A 17257-nucleotide genomic window follows, 5' to 3' on the forward strand; every position below is an offset into this window, starting at 1 on the left:
TCTGTTAACGTTCGATTTGAAGGAAATCAGGAAGTGTTGACCGCCATTTTGACACTGCGAGTAAATATATTGTTAAAAATAATTGTTATAAATTAATCCGTATTGATAAAGATTGTCTGCGCCATCTTGCTTTTTTTCCAATGCCACACTTTTGTCGTGCACGGCAGCCATTTTAGATGCCTTGACCAGACCCACTCTCTACACGCCGCCGATCCTCAGCATGGCTCCCCACCCTCGCAAGCATCTCCCCCACGCACTGGTCACCCCCGCTCTCTGTCTTATGCATGGGCGATAAACCTCCCCCCATCTGCGCTGCTCTTCCCTGAGAATCACACCCTGTGCCCGCCCGACACCACCCTTTCACCCTATTCACTACCGCACCCTCTGACATTCCTCCTCCTTTGTGTCGGATTGTCCAGGCCGGTCCCAGGCTATCACGTAGCCCTGCGGATGTAGTTTATGGCCTCAACTGTAAAGAATCACCCCTCTTCAAAGGAGTTACAGTAGATCAAGGCCCCCACCCGATGAGATCCGTCACACCACACGCGTTCCTACTATCTGATAACAATCCTGTATTGTGATTGGGGAGGGGATTCTCACTGTGAGGGTGTGTGGGACCGAGCCTGAAGCGGAAGATTCCAGGGATGCCTTTTTGTACATCAAAGTCTTCACAATTATGTGTCACACTAAAAATATATAGCACTCCAACAAAGTAGTAGGATTATAACACTTTAATAACTTATAAATATATACATCGCAACAAAAACAGTAAACACCTTAAAAATGTTTTTATTAAAACAGAAGCAACAATGGTTAGTAGCGGTCTGTTGTTCGAATAGTCCCAAGGCAGCACAACGTGCTGAGTTCTGGACGGCACCCAGGTGATGTCACCTGGGTGCCGAACTGGTTTTGGTATCCTATAATGCTGCTCCGAAAAATGGCGTGGGGCGCCCCGGGTGGGTGTGGGGGGGAGGCGGCGTGAACGGGCCTCCCCAGGTGGAGGCTCGTCTGTTGTAGTGGGGCGCCCCTTTAGCGTTTCACTTGCCATTCAGCGGTTTTCCGCCCGCTTTTGCTGCACTGTGCCTCGTCAGTAGCGGTCTGTTGTGCGAATAGTCCCAAGGCAGCAGAACGCGCTGAGATCTGGACAGCACCCAGGTGATGTCCAGTAAGTTGCCGCACTGCTTTTGGTATCCTACAATGCTGCTCCGAAAAACGGCGTGGGGCGCCCCGGGGGGGGGGGGGGGCGGCGTGAACGGGCCTCCCCAGGTGGAGGCTCATCTGCTGTAGTGGGGCGCCCCTTTACCGTTTCAGTTGCCATTCCGCCCGCTTTTGCTACACTGTGCCTCATCCGCCATTCAGCTGTTTACCGCCCGCTCTTGCGGCTACAGCGTCTCGCTCACCATGTAGTTGAGTTGCTCCCACTCTTGCGGTGCAGCGATAGGCGGCTGCCACAGGACTCTTAAAATGGCGGCCGGCTCTTCGGATTTGGGCCTGGTCCACTAAAATGGCCCTGGGACACCTTGGAACTCGGACGCTTGTCTGCTAGGGCTTGGGCTCCATTCTCGAAAGCATCCCCTCAGCCTTCAAGATTCTACAAAAGTCTTGGGGGCCCCCGACTCCCGCAGGCTTCCGGTGGGGAGCGGCTGCCATGCTTGTCTGCTAGGGCTTGGGCTCCATTTTTGAAAGCATCCCCTCAGCCTTCAAGATTCTACAAAAGTCTTGGGGGCCCCCGACTCCCGCAGGCTTCCGGTGGGGAGCGGCTGCCATGATTGCTTGCGGAATGGCCACGACGGAGCTACGAGATGGTGGTGCTCTCATGCTGACACCAGCTTCAGTCTGAAACATCCAGAAACACTGTAGACTATCAATTCGATGAGTTCCGGTGGAGCCCCAACGTGACCCGGTAGGGAAGAACTTGCCCTCCCCTTTTTTTAGTGATGGTTCTTGTTGCCTGTCCCCTCTGTTGTCATCTAACGGAAACTTTTTTGATTGCCGAATGAGAAAAAAAAAGGTGGGTCTTTCATCGTTTGGGAAAAAAAAATGTTTTAATCCAATGAAAAGTGTTATTTTTAGGTCATATGATCAAGCCTTCCATCATTAGGAAACCAAAAGTAAAATGAACCAATGAAAAGTTTTATAAACAAGTCACATGACCTGTTATGCGGCTTTGGGTTATAAAAATCATACAAAAACCGTTGGCCCATGAGGCGGCGTCAGTAGCGGACCGATGTGCGAATAGGCCGAAGGCAGCACAACGCGCCGAGATCCGGATGGCACCGAGGTGGTGTCCAGCAATTTGCACTGGTGTGGCCATCCTACAATGCTGCGCCGAAAGACGGCGTGGGGTGCCCGGGGGGAGGCGGCGCAAACGGCCTTCTTCCGCCTCCCCAGGTGGAAGCACCTCATGTGCAGTGCGGTGCCCCTTAGCGTTTCACTCGCCTTCCAGCCGAGTTGCGCCCGCACTTGCTGCTACAGTAGGCCGAAGGCAGCACAACGCGCCGAGATCCGGATGGCACCGAGGTGGTGTCCAGCAAGTTGCCGCACTGGTGTGGCCATCCTACAATGCTGCGCTGAAAGACGGCGTGTCCAGCTGAGTTGCGGTCACTCTTGCGGTACAGTGACTCGAACGCGCCGAGATCCGGATGGCACCGAGGTGGTGTCCAGCAAGTTGCTGCACTGGTATGGCCATCCTACAATGCTGCGCCGAAAGACGGCGTGTCCAGCTGAGTTGCGGTCACTCTTGCTGCTACAGTACGCCGAAGGCAGCACAACGCGACGAGATCCGGATGGCACCGAGGTGATGTCCAGCAAGTTGCCGCACTGGTGTGGCCATCCTACAATGCTGCGCCGAAAGACGGCGTGTCCAGCTGAGTTGCGGTCACTCTTGCTGCTACAGTACGCCGAAGGCAGCACAACGCGACGAGATCCGGATGGCACCGAGGTGGTGTCCAGCAAGTTGCCGCACTGGTGTGGCCATCCTACAATGCTGCGCCGAAAGACGGCGTGTCCAGCTGAGTTTCTCCCACTCTTGCGGTACAGTGACTCAAACGCACTGAGATCCGGATGGCACCGAGGTGGTGTCTAGCAAGTTTCACTGGTGTGGCCATCCTACAATACTGCGCCGAAAGATGGCGTGGGGTGCCCGGGGGGGGTACGGGGGGGGAGAGGCAGCAAGGCAGCACAAACGGGCCTCTTCCTCTTCCCCAGGTGGAGGCACCTCATCTGCAGTGGGGTGCCTCTTAGCGTTTGACTCGCCTTCCAGCTAAGTTCCACCCTCTCTTGCGGTACAGTGACTCACCCGCCATCTAGCTTAATTGCGGTTACTCTTGTGGTGCAGCGATAGCCGGCTGCAACAGGACTCTCAAAATGGTGGCCAGCTCTTTGGATTTGGGCCTGGTCCACTAAAATGGCCCTGGGACACCTTGGAACTCGAACGCTTGCCTGCTAGGGCATGGGCCCCATTCACGAAAGCGTCCCCTCTTTTGACTGATTGTTCTTGTTGCCTATTTCTTCTGTTGTCATTTAACGGAACATTTTTGGACTGCCGAAAATGGTTCTGGTCCGATCGCTGGTTGGTGGAGACATTTTGACTATATCCTGGACCTGCCCGGCCGCGCCCAAAATGGCGCCGGTATAAATGGGACTCGTAACTCCTTGTTGTGTACTGGTTGCCCAACCTTGATATCACGAGATACGTATGCAGTTTTGAAGCACATGGCGAGCAGGGACGAGAATTGATTGAACATTTTGACATCCCGATTGATATTAAGTTCTGATGTGTTATTGATTACTGTACTATTGAAAGTTCGAATTAACGTCACCCATGGTACTTGCCCGCAAATGTATATCTAGATAATTTTATTGTAACTGGCCCTGTCGTACTTTAATTATAAAATGTACGTCCACCGATTCCGTAAATGTTAGACACCTTAGTTCTTGCAATCTAATGGGTCGCCCGTTACGTTCTTCTACAGTGTAAATATGCCGTCATCATATACGATTCCAGTTTGCTCCGTGGCCGGCCCACATGGTTATAGGCCCATATTTGTATACTGACATTTTCACAATAAAGGTTTTTTTTTAAAAACATGGTAGTAGTACCTATATTGGTAAAGTTTTGAATAATAGCCACTGTTTTCGAATCAGTAAAAGGCAAGTGAAATAAAGCAGTCCAATTACATGACTGTTAAAAGGTATAATACGCAGGAACGCAGTAAAGAAAAATGGTCAAGGGCTGTTGTGTTTTCTACTCCTGCAACATAAAGTGATCGATAAGAATCTGATATTCATGCCTATAAGCGACTAAGACAGCAGGCCAAGCCTCTTTTGCTCAACGGTTCCCTCATGGGACGAAGAAACGCCCTTTTTCTCGAAAAAGGAATATTTTACTTGCAGGACAGTTGTAAATTTCCAGGGAAAATACATTAGCCTGGAACATCGCTAGTGATAAACTGTAAATGCATCTGGGTCCTTTGCTTTACAAGTCAGAGTGAGAAAAAAAAGGTGAGCTTTCATCATTTGGGGAAAAAAAAATGTTCGAAAGCAATGAAAAGCGTTATTTTTAGGTCATATAACCAAGCCTTTCATCATTAGAATAACAAAAGTAAAATGAACCAATGAAAAGTTTTATTAACAAGTCACATGACCTGTTATGCTTACGTTACGCGCTGCGCGCCGCGCTCTGTATCGTTTCCGGGAAGCTGCGCCTTGCGCACCGGAGCACTTCCGGGTGCGCTAACGCGGCGCGTCATATGACGCATTACGCGACAACGCAGGTCCAGAATATAGTCAAAATGTCTCCACCAACCAGCGGTCGGAATACAACCCCTTTCAGCAGTCCAAAAAGTTATGTTAAATGACAAGAGAAGGGACAGGCAACAAGAACAATCAGTCAAAGAGGGGAGGGCAAGTTCTTCTCTACCGGGTCACGTTGGGGCTGCACCGGAACTGATTGAATTGGTAGTCTACAGTGTTTCTGGATGTTTCAGATTGAAGCTGGCGTCAGCATGAGAGCACCCAATTCTAAAACAGTAAATGCTTGGATAACAATCAATCAAATGTAGAGGGAAACAGGCACGACGGGTTACAACGGGGGCAAAGGCTTACATTACCTACCCTTCACTATCTGCAAAGAGAGAATACTCCTAAAAGAAAAGAGGAGGGGGGGGGGCAGCGTTCAAAGCACATCAGCGTGCATAAATACGAAAATGTTTTAACTACCACGTACTTGACATTTTACAGCTTTTGATATTTGCTATTAAAAAACCGTTGAAATTCACTGAAAAAACCATAGGTTATAGACCATATATAGTTAGGGATTCGCATTTACAAAATCTTAATTTACTCGCACAAAACCATAGAAATTCGCATATATAGTTAGTTGCAATAACTATATATCGCGCACCCGCAATCCACTGCTGATGATGTCACATATTACATCATTCATGACATGGTCAGTGACATCACTGATGACATCACTGATGACATCATCCAGTGTTTGTATGTTTCTGTAAAGTTAAAATATGTCTTACATATTGAAGAATGAGTGGATGTATAAGTGTCTGGATGAAGGATTTAGTAGGTGCATGACTGACTGTATGAGAGAGTGATTAAATGTGTCTCACGGAGTGCATGGGTTAGTGACTAAACTGTCTTAATTTGTGCATCATTATGTCTATTGTTCTGTAAACTGCTGCATGTGTTAATCAGTAGCTATATGAGTAACTATATGGGTTATTGATTGGTTGCCCAAGTATTTGTATGGGAGACTGAGTATGTGTGTGGGTGGCTGGGAGGTGTATGACTCTGTGCATAGATGTGTGAGCAGTTGATTCACTAGATGTATGGGTTCAAACGTGCATGTGGAAACAGCTGTATGGGCAGTTGACTGTGTGCATGAGTGTGTTGGTGAGTGAATGGATATCTCAGTGCTACATGTCAAAGTAAGTACATATGTAAAACACAGTACATGTGAGAGTTGACATATATAAATAACTGAGCATAAGAGCCAGTGAATGTGAGAGTGGCTGTATGAATCATTGTGAACTTGTATCAGGGATTGTAGAAGAGAGTAAATATGTGTTAGAATATGTTTGAATTAGTAAGGTGTGTATAACTGTATAGTCGAGAAAATGGAGGAGTGATTGATTCTTTTCATGACTGACTAGATGTGTGAGTAACTCCATGGATGAGTGACAATCTGTGAGTGTCTGTTTACACTGATTGTATCTAAGGTTATATTAGAGTCTGAAGAGGTTCATCGTATTATCACATGAATGATATTATCAGTGATGTCATCAGTAATGTCAAATGAGATGTCATCAGTGATGTCATCAGTGATGTCACTGACCATGTCATGAATGATGTAATATGTGACATCATCAGCAGTGGATTTTGGGTGCGCGATATATAGTTATTGCAACTAACTATATATGCGAATTTCTATGGTTTTGTGCGAGTAAATTAAGGTTTTGTAAATGCGAATCCCTAACTATATATGGTCTATAACCTATGGTTTTTTCAGTGAATATATATATATATATATATATATATATATATATATATATATATATATATATATATATATATATATATATATATATATATATATATATATCAGAGGCGCAACTAGAGACGAATTTCGGGGGGGCTAAGAAAAAATTTCGCAGGGGAGTGAACCTTTAATCAGTAGGCAGAGTGGAGCTGCAGGGGCACTTCGAAGGGGGTGAAACATAAGTATGGGCGTAAAATCCATTCCACTCGCGGAATCTGCGGATTTTCAGCAAATTTGCAATCCACAAATTCTCGTGAATTTCCCCGAAAATTTGCAAATTTGCATGCAGCGGATTTTTTTGCTTGGTGATACAATATTGCGGCGCGCGGCGCTCACTTACCGTCATTCAGCGTTTGCAGGTTGTTTTTCTCCATGTTTTGCGTGTGCTGCGCCATTTTGAATCTTGCTGCGGGATCCCGCGGGAGTTTGTCGACCGCGATTACGTCATCGCGGCTTGCCACCTTGCACAGCGAGAGTTTGTCAATGCGAGTACGTCATAAAGGCCCGTGATCACACATCGCGGGAGTAAACAATTGCGAACACGTAGATGCGGCGGGCAGCAACAATCTCGCACTCGCGAAATTGCAAAATTTGCAATTCTGCACAAGAAATCCACTAGCAGGCAGCATAAACCTTCTGAAAATGATGATTTTTATCAGAATAACTCCTCAGGTTGACATTTGCCTGCACTTTTTTTCGCAAGGCGTCCATTTGGGGGGGGGGGGGGGTGGGAGGAAGGAAGTGCACCACAGTCTCCAACTTCATCTTCCTGTCCAGCAGGCTCCTCCCAGTGTTTTGTTCATGGCCTGGTCACTTTGATTTGGATCTTGACCTGGAAGGATTACTTTTTGTAGATGCTGCTGGATATTTGGATTTGAGGCCTTTTTGACTTTCTTTGGATCACTTTTGGATTAGAAATTTCACAAGTAAGTTTGTTTGGGGCATTACAGTTGCTGCAACTACAATTTTGGAACTTTTTCAGAACATTAAATAAAATATATTGTGGGTAGGCACAGTATCCAGTAAGGACCAGGGTCAGTTATGTGTGCATGATACAACTGCTTTGTTGAATTTCAACACGATTTAGGGCATGGATGGCATTGGATTGTGGTAATTTGTGTGTGGTTTTCGATTTTTGGACTGTTGTTGGGGCCTTTTGCACAGGGGTACTCAGTGGTGCATGGACCGAGTCTTTCTGTGGGGTCTCTTTAATGTAAGCACCATGGAGGGCATGGATGGCATTGGATTGTGGTGATTTTTGTGTGTTTTTCGATTTTTGGGCTGTTGTTAGAGCCTTTTGCCCGGGGGCACTCAGTGGTGCATGGACTGAGTCTTTCTGGGGGTCTCTTTAATGTAAACATCATGGAGGGCATGGATGGCATTGGATTGTGGTGATTTGTTTGTGGTTTTTATTTTTATTTTTTGGGGTGTTGATGGGGCATGTCCATGTGGGGGGAAACATCACTTACAACGCAACTTTTACAACGAAATACCATTACAACGGAACTTTTACAACGCAAAAACTTTTACAACGCATGTATTTACAACGCATGTTTTTACAACGCAGGTACCTTCACAACGCATACCATTACAACGTAAGTATTGGTAAGTATATAATTATATTTTAAATGTTATATGTTTGGGGCAAAGGGGTATTTTTAGGGTTCAGGGTCAGTTTTGGGTTTTTGGGTAAAGGGGTATTTTTGGGGTTCAGGGTCAGTTTTTAGTTTTTGGGTAAAGGGGTATTTTTGGGGTTCAGGGTCAGTTTTTAGTTTTTGGGTAAAGGGGTATTTTTAGGGTTCAGGGTCAGTTTTTAGTTTTTGGGTAAAGGGGTATTTTTGGGGTCCAGGGTCAGTTTTTAGTTTTTGGGTAAAGGGGTATTTTTGGGGTTCAGGGTCAGTTTTTAGTTTTTGGGTAAAGGGGTATTTTGGGGGTTCAGGGTCAGGTTTTAGTTTTTGGGTAAAGGGGTATTTTTGGGGTTCAGGGTCAGTTTTTAGTTTTTGGGTAAAGGGGTATTTTTGGGGTTCAGGGTCAGTTTTTAGTTTTTGGGTAAAGGGGTATTTTTGGGGTTCAGGGTCAGTTTTTGGTTTTTGGGTAAAGGGGTATTTTGGGGGTTCAGGGTCAGTTTTTAGTTTTTGGGTAAAGGGGTATTTTTGGGGTTCAGGGTCAGTTTTGGGTTTTTGGGGTACAGGGGTACAGGGTAAAAATAAATTAAAATAAAATTTAAATTAAATTAATTAAATTAAATTAAATTAAATTAAATTACATTAAATTATATTTTTTTCAATTAATTTACGATTATAAAATTAATATATATTTACCAATACTTACGTTGTAATGGTATGCGTTGTAAAGGTACCTGCGTTGTAAAAACATGTGTTGTAAATACATGCGTTGTAAAAGTTTTTGCGTTGTAAAAAATGCGATGTAAAAGCATGCGTTGTAATAACATGCGTTGTATCATCATATATCCCCATGTGGGTGGGGGCCATTTTGAGGACTGGTACAGGCAGGGCCTGGCCATGTGGTGGGGGTCTAGGGGCCATTTTGAAGCCAGGCAGTGTGCTTTGTTGTGCCATAGGCCTGCACCCAGTCTGCCATGCTTTCATCCATTATGCCCAGGGGTACTCAGTGGTGCATGGGCCTAGTCTTTCTGTTAGGTGTCCTGAATTTGAACATGATTGAGGGCATGGATGGCATTGGATTGTGGTGATTTTTGTGTGTTTTTCGATTTTTGGGGGGTTTGTTGGGGCCTGTCCATGTGGGTGGGGACCATTTTGAGGACTGGTACAGGCAGGGCCTGGCCATGTGGTGGGGGCCTAGGGGCCATTTTGAAGCCAGGCAGTGTGCCTTGTTGTGCCATAGGCCTGCACCCAGTCTGCCATGCTTTCATCCATTATGCCCAGGGGTACTCAGTGGTGCTTGGGCCTAGTCTTTCTGTGTGGTGTCTTGAATTTGAACTTAATTGAGGGCATGGATGGCATTGGATTGTGGTGATTTTTGTGTGTTTTTCGATTTTTTGGGGTGGTGTTGGGGCCTTTAGCCCAGGGGTACTCAGTGGTGCATGGACTGAGTCTTTCTGTGGGGTCTCTTTAATGTAAACATAATGGAGGGCATGGATGGCATTGGATTATGGTGATTTGTGTGTGTTTTTCGATTTATGGAGGTGGTGTTGGGGCCTGTCCATGTGGGTGGGGGCCATTTTGAGTCCTGGTCCAGGCAGGGCCTGGCCATGTGGTGGGGGTCTAGGGGGCATTTTAAAGCCAGGCAGTGAGCTTTGTGCCATAGGCCTGCACCCAGTCTGCCATGCTTTCATCCATCATGCCCAGGGATACTCAGTGGTGCATGGGCCTAGTCTTTCTGTGGGGTGTCTTAAATTTGAACATGAGTGAGGGCATGGATGGCATTGGATTTTGGGGATTTTTGTGTGTTTTTCGATTTTTTTGGGGTGGCATTGGGGCCTGTCCATGTGGGTGGGGGCCATTTTGAGGCCTGGTCCAGGCAGAGCCTTGCCATGTGGTGGGGTCTAGGGGCCATTTTGAATCCAGGCAGTGTGCTTTGTTGTGCCATAGGCCTGCACCCAGTCTGACATGCTTTCATCCATTAATAATAATAATAATACTGAGTTTTATAAAGCGCACAGCTACCTCCGTAGGAAGTGTCCCGGCGCTGGCATGGGCAGTGAGAATCATAATGCAAGAGAGATGAGATTTATTGCGTGAAAAGCCATGTTTTCAGTAGGCTTCTGAAGCAAGGTTCGGAGGGTGCTTGTTGGATTTCCTGTGGCAAGGTGTTCCAAAGCCGTGCCGTACTTACGGAAAAAGTTCTTCCACCTAAGCGTGCCCTTTTCACTCGAGGAACGTGGAGATGGACCTTATAGTTAGACCTTAGGAGTCTGACCTGAGAATATCTAGGCAGTCGTTTTTTTAAGTAATTTGGGCAGGTCCCATGAAGGGCTCTGTAGGCCAAGGTGAGCGCCTTGAATTTTATGCGACTTGCCACAGGCAGCCAGTGTAGCATGCGCAAGTGGGGAGAAATGTGATGTCTGAAAGGGACCTGCCTGAGTAATCTAGCCGCTGAATTCTGAACGATTTGCATCTTTTGCAACAAAAACTTCGGCAGGCCTAAATAGAGGCCATTGGCATAGTCAAGCCTTGACGTGATTGTGGCGTGGATAATCGTTTTGCGGCAGCTCACTGGGAGCAGTCGGAGAAATCTGCGTAGGCTCCTCAGTTACCAATGCATCCTCCAACGACCTTCTGTATCTGGGGAGCAAAGGATAGGCCATTATCCCATGTAACCCCCAAATTCTTTGCCTTTATGCTCGGAGATGGCGCGGGACCCATCTCTTCCGGCCACCAAAGCTCAGCGGGGGGGTGGTCGCTTGTGCCAAAGAAGATCACCTCCGTTTTGCCTGCGTTTAATTTCAGTTTGTTGGTATTCATCCAACAGGCCACGTCGCGAAGGCAGCCCTTACAGTTGGAAAATGCTGCCTCCGAAACCTCAGAGAATGGGAAGACCAGCTGGGTGTCATCAGCGTAGGAAATTGCAGTGACTCCCCAGTTGGCAATCAGTGTGAACAGCGGGGCCAAGTAAATATTAAAAAGCAGCGGGCTCAGGGCAGAGCCCTGTGGGACCCCGCAGTTCAAACTCCTGGAATCAGAGGAGAAGGTGCCAAGAGCCACCTTCTGCGATCTGTTGGACAGATAGGAGTGGAGCCAGCCTAATGCCTGGGCTTGGAGGCCGATCCCAGCCAGGCGTTGTAATAGCCTGTCGTGATCCACCGTATCAAAGGCAGCCGATAGATCCAGGAGCACCAGCATTGCCGATGCTCCTGAATCCAGCGACCACCTAACTGACTCGGCCACCTCAATCAGGGCGGTCTCGGTGCTGAAACCGGCTCTAAAGCCTGATTGTGTTTCATGCAGAGCATTGCTGTCCTCCGTGAATTTGTTTAGCTGCCTCTGGATTAATTTCTCAAGCATTTTACCCGGCGCTGCCAGTAAGGAAATGGGACGAAGATTACTCAAATCTTCTGGGGCCCCGTTTGGCTTTTTTTTCAACGGGAGTAAGGTAGCATGCTTCCAGCACTCTGGGAACACTCCAGAAGAAATGGACACATTCCATATGTGCTGGAGAGTAGGTGCCACAAAATCCGCCATCAAACTCCAGAGTTTTGGTGGGCAGGGATCATCAGGAGATCCTGATTTGCAACTGTTAATTTCCTGTATAACAGCATCTCGTGTGATTGGTTGAAATTGGCCCAAAGTTAGTTGCGGCGCTCTATGCTCCATAACATCAGATTTAACAGTGCTTACTGCAGGAGTAAAAGAGTCAGATACTTTCAGAATTTTGTTCTCAAAATATTCAGATATAGTATCGCAGAGTTTGTCAGACGGAGTCACATCCAGCTCAATACATCTGGGTTTAAAAAAAGACTGCACTATCTTGAACACTTCTTTGCTAGAGTGTTCTGCTTGCTGGATGGAGGTAAGGAAAAAAAGTTTCCTAGCAATTTTTATAGATTTGTGCAGGGCGCGGATGGCGGCCTTGTAACGTGCCTTCGCCAGGCTGCAGTAGTCCACCCTCCAAAGTCGCTCTAACTTTTTACAGGCGGACTTCTCCACCCTCAGTTCCTCAGAAAACCAGGGAGCGGAGGGGGAGTCTCTGCGGGACATAGCCCGTTTAGCTGGCGCAATGGAATTCACCATATCGCCAATCCATTTTGACATAGCCACTGCATCCTTATTAACATCAGATGAGAGTATAGGAGGGTTGTGGGCCAGGACAGGGCCTATGTTTTCAGGGATCAAGCTTTTCCACTGCCTCTTCAAAAAGGAGCGTCTCCCTGTTTTGGGCCCTGACCCGGGTAGCCTGACCGAGAATGGGATTAAATCGTGGTCCGACCAAGTCAGCTCTAGAGGTGAACCCACTACCAGATCATTCATATTGGAGAAAATTAGGTCAAGCATATGGCCTGCTTTGTGTGTGGGAGCTGTGCTGCATAGTGTCAAATTAGCGGCATTCAGTGTTGAAATAAGCCGTTTGGCAAGTGGACAAGCCGCCACATCAGCATGCACATTGAAATCCCCTACAGCTATAAAGTAGGAATGGAGGACAGAGCTTTGGACAATGGCGTCAATAAGCGCCAAAAGAGCTGTATCTGTGCAGTCTGGAGGACGGTAAATAACCATGCCTGCCAGGGATTGGCGGGGATTGATTTGTAGGCAGAAGAACAAGCCTTCCAACCCGGCAATTGTAGTGGGTAATGAGGACGTGAGTTTATAGCAATCTCTGAAGAGAAGGGCCACCCCCCCGCCTCGCCTCCCATCCCCTCTATTAGAGAAACACATTTTATAACCAAGTGGCACCGCTAGGGCGATGGTAGGCATAGTGTGCTCATTCAGCCATGTTTCGGTTAAAAACATCGCATCCCACTCACCATCCTCAAGCAATAGCCAGATGTCATCGGCGTGTTTGGGCATGGACCGGCAGTTTAGGAGACCCATTTTCAGGCTGCAACAGCTTGAGTCAGGCCGATCAGCAGATATGTAAGAGGAGCTGGAGCCAGAGAGAGTAACCCAGCTCAGCGGGAAACCGCACAGCGAGCAGACCTGCAGACTCTGATCAGCAGCTGGATCCAATAGGGCTTTGCAAGGCAGCTTCGAATTTAAAGCATCCATTATGCCCAGGGGTACTCTGTCAGTGGTGCATTTTATTGGTCTTTCCATTTCGGGGGGTGGGTATAATAAAAATGCTTACTTGCAAACTATTACTTGAAGCGCTACATATGCAACATTTATTTAACTGATGTTCCTCTGGCTTCATTTGCTTTTAGGTGCAGAAAGACGAATCATCAGCCTCATCGTTCCTCATCAGTGCCAGGAACAAGTCCTGGTGCGGTGTGTGCAGCACAACGTCACGTGTGGCCGCAGACAACTCTGCAACTTGTGCAACTGCGGCCTGCTGTTCTGACATCTGAAGAAGATGGCCCAAAAAAAAGTTGCCCGTAGCTCCTCTAGCAAGAAACTTGCCAGTAAGGAGCAGAAGAAGCAAGTGGCGCAACTTACCAAGGAGACTGGTGTGCCGACCGCCGCATTTTTTTGGAAAAAAAAAGTACGCCTGCAGCAGCAGCGGGGTCTGCTGGGGACCAAGCTGGGAGCAGCACCTCCGCCCCATTGGGCTCAGTGCCACCACCACCACGCCAACTTAAGTCCAAGCCCTTGAGTGCTGTAGAGGCAGCCTGTATAGTTGTTCAATCACCATCGACCATTGATGTTGGCTCATCGCAAGAAAGTAGCAGCACCCCTCAATCAACACAGGTTGTTGTAACTCATCTGATGAGTGTTCAACAACCACAGCTGCAACAACCACCACATGTACAAGTACAAGCCCAAGTATATGTGGAAGGAGAGGCGGCGCAAGGAGATGCGCAAGCAGAGGTGCAGGGAGCGGCACAAGTGCCCACAATAGTTGTTCCTCCCGAAGTAGGGGCACATCAGGAAATCGACATTCAAGCAGCAAGCAGACATTTTTACCCTATCCCGAAATGCTGCTGAGCGTGATGTTGGCGACGTGGCAATGGGACCACCACCAATGCAGTTAACTAGTTTCTCGCCAGAAGGGACCTCCATCAACCTCGACCTCCATTTCCTCAATTAGTGGTGCTGTAAGTGCACAACGTAGTAAATTTCGGCAACACACATCCTCCACTTCATCTGGCATTAGCATTCCCAGTATCGCCTCCTCCGCCCCCCACAGACATTTGAAGTCCACAGTTTGGGACTTCTTTAGTGTTAGCCCAACAAGGGAAAACATAGCAATTTGTACCATTTGTAAGCTTCGAGTTAGTCGTGGTAAGCTTGGTACCAACTATGGTACCGGAGGCCAGAGTAGTCATCTTGAGAGACAGCACACTGTCAAATGGCATGCGCACCTAAAGGAGATCAAGGCAGCCCGAATTGCAAGTCAACAAATTGTATCCGTTGATGTTTCATCTAATGATGACGAGGAGGAAGAAGCGTCAAACATTTCTTCACTTACACTCAGTACCCCTGTCAGCAGCACACCCCCTCCAAGATATTCGAGCCACACTAAGGGGCCGATTATGATTGCGGTTTTTCCGCATCCTCCGGGCCGGCGGAAGCCACCGCCGGCCCGGAAGATGAGGAAAAACCGCTGCGGAGCCTCCAAAGACCCACCGCCATATTAGGATGGCTGGTAGGTCTGGAATTCCGTCCGCAGCTTTTTCGCCGCGGTCGCCTTCCGACAGCGGCAGAATAGCTGTAATATGGCTGGCAGTGTCTATCAGACACCGCCGGCCATATTAGGAGAGTGGGAATGACATGCTTTTCCGCTGCGGCTTTTCCGCCGTGGAAAAGCATACGGACTTTCACTTCGGGGCCCGTTGTGGGCCCCCTGGGTGAAGGGGGCGTGGGGGGCGCACATGGGGGGTACCTATGGTACCCCCCTGCATTTGCGTGCACAAAGCAGCAGGCACTGCGCGGTGCCTGCCGCTTTGTGCATGCAAATGAGATGCATGCATTTTTAACATTGCGGCGGGTGCAGCTTGAAGCTCCACCCACAGCAATGTTAAAGATAAAGGATGTAACCGCCACCCTGGCGGTCACATCCTAATCTGCTCGGAGGGAACGCTGCAGCCCCTGCGGACGATCCCTCCTCCTCAGGGGTCGCGGACGGACTCAAGTCCGTCCGCGATCATAATCGGCCCCTAAGAGTGTGGGAGAGAGTGAGACACCAATGCGAAAAAGTTCATCATCACCGAGCGTAACTGGGTCAAAGAAGTCATCATCATCCCGTAAAATGGTCCAGCCCACCATTAGAAGCATGTTGTTTTCAGATGCGCCATTTGAACGCAACCACCCAACGGCGCATCTGTATAACACTAAGCTGGCTAAAATGCTAGCGCTGGACCTTCTCCCTTTTTCTTTTGTGGAAGGGGTAGGTTTTCTTGAATTAGTGGCAACGCTCTGCCCTAAATGGAAGGTTCCTAGCCAGTTCTATTTTGCCAGAGTTGCGGTTCCAGCACTACATGAAGATGTGCTGGAGGTGATTGGGGCAGCTTTGCAGAAGAGTGCTGTTCACACTATACGTCTTAAGAAATAAAAAGGAGGCCCCCTTATCTGTCGTCTTAGGGACAGGGGAGATATATTTGTCAACGAGATTTGTCCCACAAGATTACCACTAGGTTGGTGGAAGGTGGAATAGTGGTACCAAATTAGGACCCAATGTTTAGCAATACCAATCTCACAACTGTTTTAGAAGCAAAGGGCTGAATTACAATGCATGAGCCAACTAATATAGTCAATCACAAAAAAATGTTGTCAGAGTTGGAACACTATAACACACATTTCATAATTAAAAACCAAAATCACAATTAGAGAATTAGAAAAACCAGAAAACGGTGTTTTGGAAAAATATGTATTTTGTGCATTTATTCAAAAGTAAACATCTTATCACAGTAATAACAAATCATTTTAAAAGATATACATAAAGTATATTGAACATTTCATTAAAACATTAAAAAATCACATAAAGAAAACATAGGTTAAAAGTTCAAAAGAACATGGGTCGACGCGGCGTTTCGGTTACAGGCTAACAGTAGTAAACCTTCTTCAGGACCAAGTTCTAAAAAGAAACAAAAAATTACTTTTTTTGCAATTACAATTTTTCAGACAAGACTTTTTTCCAAAACAACACGGTTAATTGGCTACACTACTCGATAGTTGGCGCTAATCATATAGAGTTACAAGGTAATTTTATTGGTATTGCTAAAACACATATGGGAAATACCATCAGGTGAGTTCTAGTTTGTATTCACCATGATAGATGTCCGTAATATGGACATTTTTTCATCTCGCCATTAACTTAACAGTTACCTTATATTGATAACGTGTTCCAGATGATTCCTGGTATGCTGTGTGCCGTTATAAGTATTCGGTCAAGCACTGTTATCGGTTCATGATGTTTTACATACGCTGTAGTAGTCTCTATGGATAATATTAAAATAACAATCAATAATTTGTGTGCTCTTATTACTGTGAGGGTCACAAATAGATATAGCATAACACTACCTTGTGTTTGTTTGGGGGTAGGTCTTGCTCTGGTAGTAGGAGCCACCGATAATGGGCTTCTGTTATGCTGTAGAGAGAAGTCCCTATTTATCATATAAAATTTCAAGGAGTGATTCTCAAGTGTCGGTTTCGACTAGATAATACTCACCCAGATTTAGAATGACTGGCATCTAGATATAGTCACAAGCTTTTCAATGGGCTTGTGTCTCAATAGTGATTTTCTTGACGTGGTGGGGATTATCCTGCCACTGTCTGGTTTGGAAAGAGGTGTAATGTTTGTTAAAATACTGATTGCACTTAATAGTTCACATTTGTTGTATTAAATTTTAATTTTAAATTATACACTCCCTATTAGTTTTCTATATTTATAGGGAAGGTATTTTTAATTAAAACAGGTATTTCTAGCTAACTGGCTTGTCATTATTATTGTTACATTTCTATCCATGTACCTAGTATAGGTAAGGCGTCATGTTTATTTAATGTTATTATGAGAATAGTACAGGTATACGTTGCTGAAGCAAAGAGGAAGCGGTTGATAAAGTGTCACCTCGATCTAATTGTTGTTTTATAGCTCGAATCAATGGTGTTAAAGATTATGGCACCAACGGAC

Source organism: Lissotriton vulgaris, chromosome 10 (genome assembly GCF_964263255.1).
Source record: "Lissotriton vulgaris chromosome 10, aLisVul1.2, whole genome shotgun sequence".
Classification (NCBI taxonomy): Eukaryota; Metazoa; Chordata; class Amphibia; order Caudata; family Salamandridae; genus Lissotriton; species Lissotriton vulgaris.